This window comes from Petaurus breviceps, unplaced genomic scaffold (genome assembly GCF_028583685.1).
Source record: "Petaurus breviceps papuanus isolate PSGF00001 unplaced genomic scaffold, PetGlider_PUasm1.0 90792, whole genome shotgun sequence".
Lineage (NCBI taxonomy): Eukaryota > Metazoa > Chordata > Mammalia > Diprotodontia > Petauridae > Petaurus > Petaurus breviceps.
In genome coordinates this window covers 13025547-13040859 of record NW_027187347.1, presented here as the reverse complement: position 1 = coordinate 13040859, position 15313 = coordinate 13025547, and the positions used below count along the sequence as shown (strand labels likewise).

Here is a 15313-nt window from a genome sequence, read left to right as displayed (position 1 = left end):
AGAGAGAGAGAGAGAGAGAGAGAGAGAGAGAGAGAGAGAGAGAGAGAACATGCAAGTGCATGATGCCGTGCAAAGAGTATAGCATTTTGCATCTAAGGATCTGGGTTTGAATCCTGCCTTTGCCTTTCACTACCTAAGTTATCCTGGACAAGTTGCTTTACTCCTTAGTGACTTCATCTATAAAATGTGGGGTTTGGACAAGAAGGCCTCCAAGGTCACTTCCAGCTTTATATCCATGATCTTTTATTTTATGACATTTCAATGCTAATGGCCTTGGTTTTTTCATCTGTAGAGAGATGTAGAGTAGATAATCTCTACAATACTGTGTTGAAATTGTGTATTGTTATGGTCCCTCTGACCACCTTATCAGTTAGAACAGTAAGTAGGTATATGAGTAACCAGTGTAAAGTAACAATAAACAGGACATAGAAATTAAAAGTATAAAGGGGAACATAGAAACCACTTGTAAAAACTGCCACCCAAATTGATTAAGGCCACATCCAGAGACAACATGCTAAATTGGGAGAAGTCAACTAAGCCCCTTTCTCCCAATCAGGGCCCTTTGTTCTGCAAACTTCAGATAAGCAGCAGTCCTTTGCAATAAAACCAAAGAGACATTATGAAAATGAAGTATCCCTAAAGGGGCACTGAAAATTTTGACAAAATATTAATATGTTAATAAAGGAATCCCAAGGTAATATGGATAAGAGTTAGGCCATCCCCCACCACTAGAACCCTATATGAATAGACCCCCAAGCCTCAACCCTTGTGCAGTCCTCCACCTGCAGGGGTCAATTCTGCCCAAATTCTCCGCACTCCAATTGGCAGTAATGTAGTGACTCTATGTGCCCCTTTCCTGCCACACACCCCCCTTAATTTCCCCACTGTCTTCCTCTGTACCTTATATACCACATTAAAATGAGATTGATACATTATCTGCCCCCCCCCAACACACACACACACCCCTTACTGTCAGCTTGATTTTTCCAGATGAATATCAAAAGAACAAGGTTTGGGCTTGTTAGCCCTGACCAAACCAAGACCCCATTATGGATCCTTCTCTTTTGATATAAGCCAAGGGCCCTTGGGATGAGACTATTTGTTCATAGCTCTGCCTTACATTGAGGGAGAAGGACTTAATGAACCAGCTGGGAGAAAGCAAGGAACCATGTGCCCCTGTGCCTCTGGTTGAGACTTCCCCTATTGGGTTGGTCCTAAAAGAACAACACTAACCTTAAAATCCTATCATCCTACCCAAAAAAGATTTAATACCATAGGATATGGTTGTCTTGAATTTGTCTTTTTTTTTCCAGTTTGGACACAAAATTGAGGAGCCACAGACAAGTAGCTCTATGTCTGTGCATTTGCATTTTAGGCCTTATGGTGCTTTTTCAAAGTGAACTAAGAATGAATGAAATCTTAGTTGAAACATTAACAACTATAGAAATGAGGCTTCTTTATCAATCAATCAATCAACGAGCATTTGGTTTTTAAAACTTTTCAAATATGTCCTCTTTTTGCTACAGTGATTTATTTGGAGTTTATAATATTTGGACATATTTTATTATAAAACCATACTTTTATCACACTGGATACATTTGTATTCCCAAGTCAAGGTCTGGCTTTGATCATAGCTTATAAGTTTTCTTTTTTCTTTAAAAAAAAAATTAGTTCCAAATTCTCTCTCTCTTGACTCCCTAACCCTCCATTGAGAAGGCAAGAAATACAATATCAGGGGCAGCTAGGTGGTTCAGTAAGTAAAGTGCAGGCCCCGGAGTCAGAAGCACCCGAGTTCGGTTCCAGCCTCAGACCCGCACAAAAAAACTAGCCCCGTAACCTTGGGCAAGTTACTTAACCCCAATTCCCCAATTGCCTTCCAAAAGGTAAAAAAACAACAACAACAAAAGAAATACAATATCTATTATTCATATGAACTCATGCAAAAGAAAAAGAACTTTTGCATTAGCCATGTTTCAAAAAAAAGCAAGAAAAAAAGTGGGTGGGGGGAGGGCATATGCTTCAATTTGCACTCTGAATCTATCAGTTCTCTATCCAGAGGTCAATAACATTTAACATCATGAGTCCTGTGGAATTGTGATAAATGGTTGTACTGATTAGAGTTACCAAGCCTTTCAGAGTTTATTATTTTTACAATATTGCTATTACTGTGTAAATTGTTCTCCTGGGTCTGCCTACTTCATTTTGAATCAGTTCATATAAGTTTTCCCAGGTCTTTCTGAAACCATTCCTTTCATAATTTCTTACAGCATAATTGTCCATCACATTTGTACACCATAACTTATTCAGTCATTCCCCAGTTAATAAACATGCTTTCAATTTCCAATTTTTGCCACCACAAAAAAAAAAGCTGCTCAAATATTCTTGTACATATGGGTCCTTTTCCTTTTTCTTTAGTATCCTTGGGGTATAGACTAGTAGAAATATTTCTAGATCAAAGGGTATACACAGTTGAATAGCTTCGGAGGCATAGTTCTAAATTACTTTTCAAAATATTTAGACTAGTTCATAGCTTTAACAGCAGTGCATTAGTGTACCTATTTTCCCACATTCCCTCTAGCATTAATCATTTTCCTTTTCTATCATCATAGCCAATATGATGGGTATGAGGTGATACCTCGGAGTTGTTTTAACTTGCATTTCTCTAATTAATAGTTACATAGACCATTTTTTTATATGACTGTGGATAACTTTGTTTTCTTCCTCTCAAAACTGCATATTCATATTTACCAATTGGAGAATGGCTCCTATTTTTATAAATATTTCTCAGTTCTCTAAATATTTGAGAAATGAGACCTTTTTTTAAAAGAAACTTCTTGAAAATTTATGTTTTTGTTTCTCAATAGGCATGTATTAATCTGCTACTGTTTACTAGGAATTGTACCAAGCACTGGGAACATAAGAAGAATAAAACAGGCCTTACCCTCAATGAGCTTACAGTCTATCAATGGAAACATGTAAACAAATAAGTATATACTTATATAAAATGAAAGAGGCAATATGGCACAGTAGACAAAGATCAGGCCTGTAAACCTAAAAGACCTGGGTTCAAATCCTACTTCTGACCCATAGTAGCTGTCTTAAGTCATTTACCTCTCAGTCTTCTAGGCAGCTTTAACTATAACTATATATATTCACATATATATATGCATACATATATTCACATATACATATACATATATGTATGTATTACATGAAGATGCTTGCCTGCAGAGGAAGCTTTCTCACAGGAGTTCTCTGTACTAAATCACAGGTCTAACCTCTATTCCTATACAAAACAATTGCAAAGTATAATTTGCTAAAGAAGACACTATAAAGTGGGGAACCAAGAAAGACTCAACATACAAGGTGGCATTTGAAAGTAGTCTTAAAATAGTCTTCCAAGAAGTGAGTAGAATGTTCATTCCAGGTACAGAAAGAAACCATTGAAAAGATGCAGTGATTAGGAGGTAGAATGTCATGAATGCAAAATAAGCCAGAATTCAATTGTGTACAACTGAACACATTTGTTAAGTTTTTGACAATCATGGTTAAAGAAAGAGGGAAGGATTGGGGCAACCTAGTCATTCTGCCATCATTCAAGAATGAGAGATCTACAGCCTAGGACCTTCCTTGGCAAGAAAAAGTTTCTTTATCATAAGTCCTTTACATTTTACCCTTAACAATAAAGAAAACCAGTAAGTCAGATGAGTGACTGTCCCAAGGGAAATGGAATTAAGACCTTGAGCCTTTCAGAATATTGAAAACTCATCTGAAGACCTGGAATTGGCTTTACTATTATATCTCTTTCAAACCCCAAGATCAAAAAGCCTCAGAAATAGTATTCTATAAACCCAAGGAATTATGGTAGTAATAATAAGAAGTATAATAATACAGCAGCTTCCTTTTATTTTTTCTCCTCCGACTTCTTTCTTGCTTTTTTTTTTTAATTAAAAGAACAGACTTTTATCTTTGATACTGGTGGAAATAAACACCATATACATATCAGAAACTGAAAACAATATAAATGTCCTCCCAAAAGATCTAGGCTATGAGTATCTACATGAAAAATCATTAGTACAATTGTAAAAATGGGTCCCCTTTAATTTTTTGGCTGCAGCCTCTTTACTTTATAGGTAAGAGAAAATTCAGACCTAGAGAGGTGAATTGACTTAGCATGATAGGATCATAGTATCATAGACCTAGGGCTGAAGTCATCTAAAACAACCCTATCATTTTATAGGTACAGAAACTGAGAGATAGGTGACTAGCCTCAAATCACAGCAGCCAGAGTTAGTGTTCCCACTTCTGATTAAGCTTACTTAAAGTATGAGATACTGTGTTAAGTGCTCCAAATACAAATATAAGCAGAAAGAAAATCCCTACCTTCAAGGAACTTACCATGACTATAAAATACTTGATAATTAGGAAAGACAACTCATAAAGGAAACTGAAAATTGTGGAGGGTTGTGGGAGAAGAGATGAAGATATCCAGTGAGGTGGGCATAGTAGAGAAAGTCTGGAGTAAATTCTGGAGAGGAATGAGCCATAGCTATCCCTGGCACACTTCTCAAATGGAAGTTCAGGGTAGAACCATCCAATCAGGGATTGAAGCTATATAGAATGGAGGGCATTTCTAATGTGTGAATCCTACACCTGGAAGTAGACTTCAGGATGGGAAGATTTCTTCGGGATCATAGAGAGGAAGTCCAGACTGTAGCCTAGAGAGGCTTATGATTTGATGAATGTCAGTCAAGATAGTGTGTCATCTCTGAGTCTGGGGGGAAAGTCATATGGTACTTTGTGGTTACAAATTAATATAGATAGATAGATAGATAGATAGATAGATAGATAGATAGATAGATAGATAGATAGATAGATAGATATAAACACACATACACACAAAAAATCTACACAATTGGTAGCTTAAATATTATTACCACCAGTTTGTTGATAAGGAAATTGAGGCTCAAGGAGGTTAAGTGATTTGTCCAAGGATGCATTGCTAGTAAATGGTAGAACCCAGATTCAAACTCAGATTTTCTGACTCCACAGTCCTGTGATCTTTTCACTATCCCTCTCAACTTCTGAGATTTCAGAAGGATAGCAGAATAGATTCAAGGAGTGATAAACAGATAAATTCAGATTATATTATTAAATGACAAGTGTATTGCTAATGAACAGCATGATTGACCATGGATCCTTTTAATGCTACTTAGGTGTAGGGACAGATCAGGCAAAGTGTAAAGAGAAAGCAGTACTTGTGTCACAGAGCACTAAGGTAATGTTTTCTCAGGAAATTAATTGTTGCTCCACTTGAGATCAGACAGCTTCCCTTTCTTTACTCATTGCTAAAGGTCAAAATTTCATTTGTTGGATACAAACTCCCCATGGATTCAGGGCTGAACAAGAGAGTTCTTTTACCTTTAAAGAGACATGTGATGTAAGCCACTGCATGGTCACAAGCCCCAGCTGTCAGATCTGACTGCCCAGCCAGCATCTCTTGGTCTTTGGGGATTGAAAGACTTTAGATGGTCTAGAAATTGCAAAAGGTATTGGATGAAAGGTTGGCTACTTCACAAACCCTACTTTTAGTTCTGTACAAGATGTCACATAAGAATCTACAGTCACATTTTTCTAATTCTTTAAAGGAATAGTGCTCTACTATTTGTTTGTGATATCACAACTGCCCAAAGAACTCCTCACCATTCATATCGAAGTTATCCAGAGTCTAACTGGCCATTTTGCTTTTATTTTTCCCTACTCCCTTTTGCTGCCTACCTTTTCATAGCAATAATTACTAACCTTTCTGTGGTATTTTCAAATTTTGAAGCATTTTTTTCTTACAACAACCACTATGTATCTTTGTTGGGAGAAAAGAATGTATATAATACCGTAGGATCTGAATTATTCAGCTAAAGTGTTACCATTATTTAAATTCACTGGATAATTGTCCAATGACCCATGTTAGTTCATCTCTGTAGACATTGCATGAGAACTCAAGTAAAGCTTGCTCACGCTTTGAAATACATAATTAGATGTAATGGAGTTAAACTGGGAAGGGTAGAATTAACCTTCCCTAGTTTCACACTGATTCTAATATATGTGTAACTGGTATTCAGACTTTCCCTGGGGGGGGGGGGGGTTCAGATGTAATCTTGAACCTGGTAGCATAGACTTCTGGGAATTATAGTTCTAATGAATCATGTGAATTTCCTTCCCCATTTAGAAGGATGGAAAAGGCTGAATACCAGTTATATTAATAACCAAAACCTAAAATCCTACTGGAGAAATCAAATATAATTTCCTTTTGGAAATTAATATGGTGATTTGATCAGGATGATTAAAACATAAAGATAGATATACTGTGTTTATGTATGTATATAAATCTATACACATCTGTGAATATATCTGAATCCCCTTAGAAGACTAGATAATATATATCCAATAAATCGTTCTTTTTCAGAAAACAGACCCGAGCCATGGTTTTGGGGTTTGGGGTTTTTTTTGAGATATTGGTAGTATATTGTTTGAAATATCTAAATTAAAAAAAATAAGTTTAAAGGATGTCACTAAAGAAATATAGAACTGTAAAAATAAAACAGCCTGATTACGTGATGAGTATGAGAAATAACCATAGGACAACCTACATGCTCTATTGCTATCCTCAAATGTCAGGAGAGTTCAAGGAAGATTCCCAGCATGTTAGTGGACCCTCTGTGATCAATTTATTATAGAATATAGATAAGAATCATACAGGATTTAATATTGTGATCAGCATCATTGACTAGAATGGCTCTGATGAATGAGATCACAGATTCATTGGAGTTATGCAATTCTTCAGTAACATATTTGTGTAAGGGTACCCATCTCCCATAGTAGTTTGTGTTACCTTGAAATTGAAGTGAATGATGAGGAAAGGAGAGAAGATTATTAAGTTAACAAACATATGCCACAAGGGCGGCTAGGTGGCACAGTGAATAGAGCACAGGCCCTGGAGTCAGGAGGAACTGAGTTCAAATCTGGCCTCAGACACAACACAAAACTAGCCGTGTGACCTTGGGCAAGTCACTTAACCCCAACTGCCTTGCATTCCCCTCTCCAAAAAACAAAGAAACATATGCCCCTTGTCCTGACCTTATTACAAAAAGTCTCTTGTATCTTCCTCCACTATCAGCAGCAGTGGTTCCTTTTAGCTGAATCAGCTAAGTGGCACAGTGGATAGAGACCTGAGTTTGGGAGTCAATAAATATTGAGTTCAGCCTGAGACAGTTACCCATTGGGTGGCCCTAGACAAATCACTCAATCACTTTCTGCCTCAGGTTCCTCATATATAAAATGGAGATGATAACAGTAGTTACTTCACAGGGTTGTCGTGACAATCAAATAAGTTAATATTTGCAAAGCTCTTTTCAACATTAAATAGTTAGATAAATTCTGGCTGTTATTGTTGTTAGTCTGATAGCCTTTGGGCTTCTGATTCATTCATTCATTCATTCATTCCCTTGCTCTCCAGAACTGCTCCCTTAAACTCAAAGGCATTTTTTTCCCTAAAGCTAGAGAAATAAGGGGGAATCCAATGTAAACATACTTAATTATTGCTGGTTTCTTATAAAGAAAGTGATGGAAAAAGAATGTGGCTATCCTACTTTGCTAAGTCTGACCTCCCATAAGTAAAGAGTCACATGCCATATAAATTGTGGCCGAGCTCTATTGCAGAATAGATTAATTTCCTGGCACATAACTAGAATAGAGAGCCCCAGAGCAAAACTCCCTGGGCTTGTGACATCATCAGTTCTTTTCTTTCTTTTGACATTGGAAAGAGCCTGCAGTCTGGATGGGAGCTCTAATTGCCTTCCATAAGGTACCAGCACCTGTTTCCAGGGTCTAGTGGTCAGATTAACAGACTGAAAGCCAAGAGCCCTGTTTGCTATTTCCAGTTCTGCCATGCTGTGTGACCTTGGGTATTGTGGTACCTCCCTGAGTCTCAGTCCTCCCCCTCTCTTCTTTCTGCAGAATAGGAATACTGTACACCTACAACCTCCCTCCCTTCCTTCCTCCCTTCTCACAGAAACACCCTAAGGGTTATTGAATTCCTGAGATGCTCAAATGACAGATGCTCAGAATATAAATAGAGCACTGAGAGTCTCACCCTAAGGGAAGCCACAATGAGGGAGCTTCTCTTCAGGGGGGCATTGTTGCTGCTCACCTAGATGAGGTGAATTAGTCCTCCCTGGGCGTTCTCTCATGTGAGGGAGCAGCTCATCTATGGGGGCTCACCACAGGGTCAGTCATTTCATCACCTCGTACCCATCTCTTTCTGAATACATTTGCTACAGCAGACATTCCCATGTATGCTACCTGCAGCTAGATAGCCTATGACTTTAATAACTCTCAAAGTCTTTCCGTGTTACAGACTCAACAACAAAGGATCAGTTTATATTAACGGATAAATATTAAAAATTCTAGGTGGTGCTCTGGAGTGCCTATTTGGGAATTTAATTGAATGATGTTCCTAGATGAAAAAGCTGGTTGTTTGTTTGGGTTTTTTTCTTTTTTTCTTTCTTTCTTAAAAATTTAATTGTTGGCTTCAACAAAACAAAACAAAACGGTTTTTATTGCAATGGTCATTCTGGATTATGAAATAAAATTCAGGAGGGTAAGGTATAGCACTGATTTTTAAAGAAGGCCATGTGCCTATACACTAAAGAATACTTCCCCACATCTAATATTAGGACAGCTGTGAGCTCCCCATCTGTCTATGTTTCTAGGAGAAATGGCTGATTCTCTTTTCCCCTGAGCAGGCTTGCTTCAGAGGCTCTCATTATCTCATACAGTCAGTCTAGGAGAGATTATGCCCCAAGAGTATGTTCAGAAGGTAGTTGTTTAGAATTCAGAACACATTTACCTGGAGAAGCAGTGTAATAAAGTATTGCTTCATAGATTAAAAGCTAGAAGCTTGCTAGCCTAGTTCTCTAATTTCCTTATTCAAGAAACTTAGGCCCAGAGAGGTTTAGCAACTGACTTGACTAAGGTCACACAAGTAGTAGGTGATGGAGAAAGGATTTGATGGCAAATAAGTTTCCCAGCTACCTTATAAAAGTATTTTTAAATTTACCTGACCTAAAACATGCTGAAAGGCAACATAACATGTAGGAAACATCCGATTCAAGAACATATGAATTCATATCTTCCTTCTGATATATCACAACATTGGCAAATCACTTAAGAACATCATTTCTATGAGAAAATGTATTAAACCTGAACCAACTGAGGATGATATAAATGCATTTTTAATTCCTGCCATGGCAGCAGGAACTAGAATTTTCTTGATGAGAGAGCAAGTTACCCTTCTGGGTTCCAGTTTCCTTGTTTTTAAAATGGGGACAAACTTAATCCATGTAGGACCTACCTCACAAAGCTGCTATGTAAAAAATCACTCTGTAAATGTCAAAATGCTATAGAAGTGTGTTATTATTATTATTATTAGTCATGTCTCTAGATAAATTGTTCCCCAAGCATACTGAAAAAAAGGAATATAAGTCAGTTAGTCCCATAGGACAAATGGAGGTGGGGCACGTATGGGAGGCGACAACGGTGACTGCTCCCAGCTATTCCTATGTGCATTATCCATAAGTTAGGTGTTTGTGTGAAGCAACATAAGGTCCTAAAAATAGCATTAGTTTGGGAGGCAGAGGTTCTAGGTTTGAGTCTAGGTTTCATTGTATACTAGTTGTATGTGTGTATTCATATACACATATGTTAAATTCCCTAAGCCTCATTGTCCTTATCTGCAAAATGGTAATATTTCTTCTTATACTATCTACTTCAGGGATTTTTGTGAAAGAATGACTTGGTGTACTGTAAAGTGAGATATTATCATCATCGTTATTGTTATCTGAATCAGTAATTTTCTTAGTAGGGGAATGACTTACTGAGAAAATTCCCTTTAGCCATGAACATACCCAATTTATAGCCTAAGTTACCTAAAGCACTGAAAAGGTAAGTTACTTGCCAAAGGTAACAAAAACAGTATATGTCAGTGTTCGAATCTGAATAATCTCTCCCAATATTGAGGCCAATCTTTTATACATTATGTATGTTATATCATTGTTATGATACTGGGTGTCCCAAAAATCTCAAGGTAAGACTTTTGAGACATCCTGTATTATGATACATTCAAATTTTGTATTTCATAGTAGTGCACACATGCACATAAGTATGTGTCTATATATGTGTGTATATGTACCTAATTCATAGAGTCTTCTTTCAGGCAGATAGATAGATAGATTTTTTTTTGCTTTTTGGAAGGGGGAGGGTGAGGCAGTTGGGGTTAATTGACTTGCCCAAGGTCACATGGCTAGTTTTGTGTTCATTGTCTGAGGTTGGATTTGAACTCAGGTCCTCCTGACTCCAGGGCCGCTGCTCTATTCACTGCACCACCTTTTAGGCATATTTTACCTGACAAATAGCATGCTAAGAGATTCAGTAGATAGTAGGCTGCCTTCAGAGTCAGGTAGTCCCAACTTTATGTCCTGTTTCTAAAAGATACTAACTACATGACCTTTGACAAGTCTATCAGACTCTTGATGACTCCAGCAACTCTCTAACACTGTAAGTAACAAAACAAGTACCTTCTGCTTTGTTAGAGGGAATTTCCTCATTTAAAGTTAGCTATGACAATGAAATCGCAGGTCAAGGCCACCTCCCCCACCAAATATTATTATTGTAGTTCAATTCAACACACCTCAACAAATATTTATTAAATGCCTACAATGTACAAGGCATTGTGCTAGGCTCTACATTTAAAAAGAAAAAAAAGAATTCTCTTTTTTAGAGTTTATATTCTACTTGGGGGATAAAACATATTAACTGCTAAGTGAATGCACAAGAATTTAAGGAGAGAAAATCCCTAACAACTAAAGGGATCAGAAAAGGTTTGGAGGTGGCCCCTAAGATGAGCCTTGAAGAAAGCTAATATAGTCTAAGAGGTAAAGGAACATTCTTTTTTTCACTTTAAAAAAGGGTCCCATACTCATACTCAAAAATCTTAGGAAACGCTGATATAGTCTAATCCCATCTTTTAGAGATAAGAAAATTGAATTAAGGAAGAAAAATGAAATCCTATAGGTGACACAAGTATACCCTACATACAGGCCCAGGGAAATCAAGATACGTGCCAAAAGTCACACAGCTTTTAAGTAGCAGAAATGGAACTCAAATTCAGGTCTTTTGACTCCAAAGCCCCACATAAAGTGGTGAAGAGCTGGGAGAGACAATGCTCTGTTTCTCCCAGGCTTGAGATAGATAGCATTCAATCTCTCATTCAATGGGAGAGGGGGAAGGAGAGAAAAATCCCCTCACCAGCTACAATTATGTGATTTGCCCATAGGTATCTTACTGCCAAAATTGTCAAGCAGAGCTAATGTGGGTAATTTGCTTCTATCTGTTTGCTGCTGCTGACAAGTTAAATCCGCATAGATTACTATTGAAATATCTAAAGGTTTGGTCAGAGCAACTAACTATTAAGAGTTCGTGGTGTGTGGATGAAAAAAGCCACTGGATTTGGAATCAATGAACTTCATCTCAAGTCTTGGGTCCAGTAATTAATACCTGTGTGATTTGTTAAGTCATGAACTGAGTCTCAGAGTTTAAATGATTTGCCCAGGGAGAGAAGGCTCATGACCAAGCCTTCTTGAGTCCAAGGTTCTCTCTATCATACCATGATTCTTAAGAGATGCTTGTTAGATTGGAATGACCTATAATCTTCCTTCTAGTTCTAAAATTCTTTAATGTTATAATTCAGTGATTTGGGGAATAAAAGGAGAGGGGAGGAGGTGAGAGGGCATTACTAATTACCAATTACCAAGATTACCAAGAATCAAGCTAGTCCAAAGCAGTTTGCAATGTTTCCTCAGAGGAAGGCACTTGATATATAATGAGTAGATCTCAGGACTTGGAGTTTGGAAGACCTAGATTCTAATCTTGCCTCATTTATATGATCCTAAAAACAATAATCACCTAATATTTATGGGCCTCATTTTTCTCATTTGTAAAATGAAAGAACTGAACTCAAAGACTTTCTAAGGTCTCTTCCAAGTATAAAATCAATGGTCATATAATCTGTTTCCTACTTTCTACCTCCTGAGGACCCTGTGGTTTCTGACCCCATAAAGTGGCACTGGTCATCAGGAAAATCATCCTTTAGTTTAGAAACTGGGACTGTTTTGATGGGAGAAATTGGCAGTGAACAAATATAGAACCCACAATGCCATTTTTAGAGAATTCCATTGTCGGCTGTAAGCACAATTTAAAATTGAACCAGATGTCATGTCCTGCTCTCAGGATGTTTGAGAATGTAGATGCTGATGACTGTGCAAATCCAATGTTTGGACTATGTATAGAGAGAAATATAAAATCATGCTAATCAACAGAGGTAAAACAGCATCCCATTTAGACTTCATGGTAATATATCAAACAGAATTTAGTGAATGTGCTAGGATTGAGTCATTGAAGGCAGTCACTCAGTCAGTCAACACCATTTATTGAGGACTCAGAAAGTGCAGAAGACATGTATAAATATAGGCATCAGGCAAACATTCTCACAAGAGTAATCATAGTCCAAATTAAATGGTATGCTTTCCTATTCAACAAGCCCTAGGAGAGTTAGTGATTTATGTTAATTGTGGATGCTCTTTCCCAAGATTACTTCCTTAGATACTCTCTCCCAGTATCATAACACAATGGGACAGAACATGTATGAGCATTCTGACTTTGTGCATTCCTTGTTATGGTTCCATAGGTAGACAGATCTCTCTGAACTTGTTAAAGAGAATCTGACACAAATTAATTATCCCTCTTTCAATGGCAACATTCTCTGTACATATACAAAAAGTTATTTTGGAAAGAATGCTCACTGACTGAAAAGAAGAAACAGTAGATTAACAAATCCAGGAACATGCATTATTAAATGCATAGTATGTTCTAGAGATGGTATTAGGAGCTAGAGTACAAAGACAAAAATAAAATAGTCATTGGTCTCAGGTGTTTATTCATTTTTCAGTTATTTTCAAGTTTTTGTGACCCCATTTAGGGTTTTCTTGGAAGAGATTTGGAGTGGTTTGCCATTTCTCCAAATTATTTTACAGATGAGGAAACTGAGGCAATAAGAATTAAGTGCCTTGCTCAGGGACACAGCTCATAAGTGTCTGAGACCAGATTTCAACTCGGAAGGAGGAGTCTTCCTGATTCTAGGGCTGGTACTCTATCTACTGTACACCTAGCTGCCCCCCTGACCTCAAAGAGTTTATAATTTAAGAAGGAATAATGTGGGGGGAGGGGTGCGGAGGGAATCATGGGAGAGGTGCCAAAGAAGGAGCAAAGTGCTCAAAGAATCCAAAACAAGCAGTTTATTACTCACAGATATGCAACATAAGGTTTTTCAGCTTTTCAGTTCCAAGGGAAAGCATGGACAGTGGCAGCCCAGCCACACAGTGGGACTGAGAGCACAGAGCTAAAGGTATCCTCCCTTACATCTAATTTTTATTTCTAGGTGGATTCACAGGAATCAAGTGAGAGGGGAACTTTTGGAGTTGGTGGCCCATACTACATCCCCATTTTGATAAGAAGGGCATTGCAATTTGAAAAGTTTGCTGACCTTGCATATATATAATCAAGAGAGCCATGCATGTTTTGCCCATATAAAATTGACTAAACTAGTTATTGGGTATATAGGAATTTGAGATTTATTTAGGACCTAGCAACAGACCAGTTCTCACATTAGGGATATTGAAAATGTCTACAAAATAGATAGAAAATCATTTGGATGGGAAAGCACTAGTAAATAAGGTAAAGGATTCATTTTGAGGGAGACAGAGGAGGCAACTGGGGTCAAGTGATTTCCCCAGGGTCACACAGTTAGCAAGTATCTGAGCCTAAATTTGAACTTAGGTCCTCCTGACTTCAGGGCTGGTTTTCTATTTGCTGCTGCCCCAGGAAAGGCTTCATGCAAAAGGTAGTGGTTGAGCTAAGTTTTGAAGTCAATTGGGGAAACTAAGAGAAAGGAGTGTATGGGGAACAGCCCATGCGAAGACATTGAGTTGGGAGATGGAATGTTGTATTTAAGGTACCAGTTTGGCATGACCATCAAGCTCATGAAGGGGAATGATGTATAATCAGGCAAAAAAGGTGTGTTAAAGGTTAAATACCAAGAGGGGGACTGAGCATTTGATCCTAGAGGAACTAGGGAGCAGGAAATTTATTGAATGCAAGAATGTCATGATCAGTCCGACAACTATGTGGAGAATGGATTGGAGAAGGAAGGGATACATTTTTTGCAACAGAAATTCTTAAAGGAAGGGGACATACCAATGTTTTTGGAGAAGGGCAAGAGCATTGTGACTAAAATACAGCACAGGAAGAAGGCCAGCAGCTTCCTGGTGCATCATAGAACTAGGACCACTGAGAGTCTGGAAGTGCTGGGATAAGAACTGAAAGGAAATGGACGTCCTGCCAAGTTTGCATCTTTGGACAAAACCTTGGTTGCCTTGTCCTACTTATAGCTCTGATTCCATTCAACCAAAGAATCACTATACCAGTGGTTTCAATCTGAAATAGAAATGGGACCACTAAACCACAATTAAGGATCCTTGTGAATTAGAAAACTATATATTATCATGATTTGTGTTCTATTGTATTTTTATTTCTTTTGTTAAATATTTCCCAATTGCATTTTAATCCAGTTTAGGCCTCACACAGGAGCACTGCTGCCCACAAATCCTCAAATTTGATACCTCTGTTCTATACTCCTCCCAGAACGAATCTCCTATGATGTTCATGGACTGCCTTTTTCTTATCAGAATCCCTTAGACAGCCTCAGGGGACTTTGACACATCCAGAGCTTGAGTAGTATACTGAAAGTCCTTGCTGCCCAGGACTACTAGACAGTAAAATATTCCAAAATTACATGCTCTCATTTGTGCACTATTAACACCTTCCCTGTCAAAATGTCTTAATGACATCTTCCCTCTCATGCACCAAATTTGCCCTCCCAGTTTTATTAACATAAGAGATCGGAGGTGGGAATGCCAGTTATTTTGCCAGAGGGCACTTCTGAATCTCTTATAGCAGGCAGGGAGTGAATGCTCCTCTTTCCATTTTAAAGAGAGCCCAGACACATTTAAAAGCATGTTCTATTTTTAACAAAACACTATATTAAACTGTCACACACTTTTCTTTCTCTTTTCTTCTTCATGGCTACTGATAGTGACCACAATATTTGTATGGGAATAAAAGCTGTCTCCTTTATATTCCGTCA

General features: G+C 37.8%; 1 protein-coding gene across 3 annotated transcripts in view; it reads left to right on the top strand.

Annotated features, from left to right (window-relative positions):
• LSAMP (limbic system associated membrane protein) overlaps window positions 1-15313 on the top strand; it is an 836652-nt gene that overhangs the window by 681161 nt on the left and 140178 nt on the right. The gene's annotated exons all lie outside the window — the stretch shown is intronic.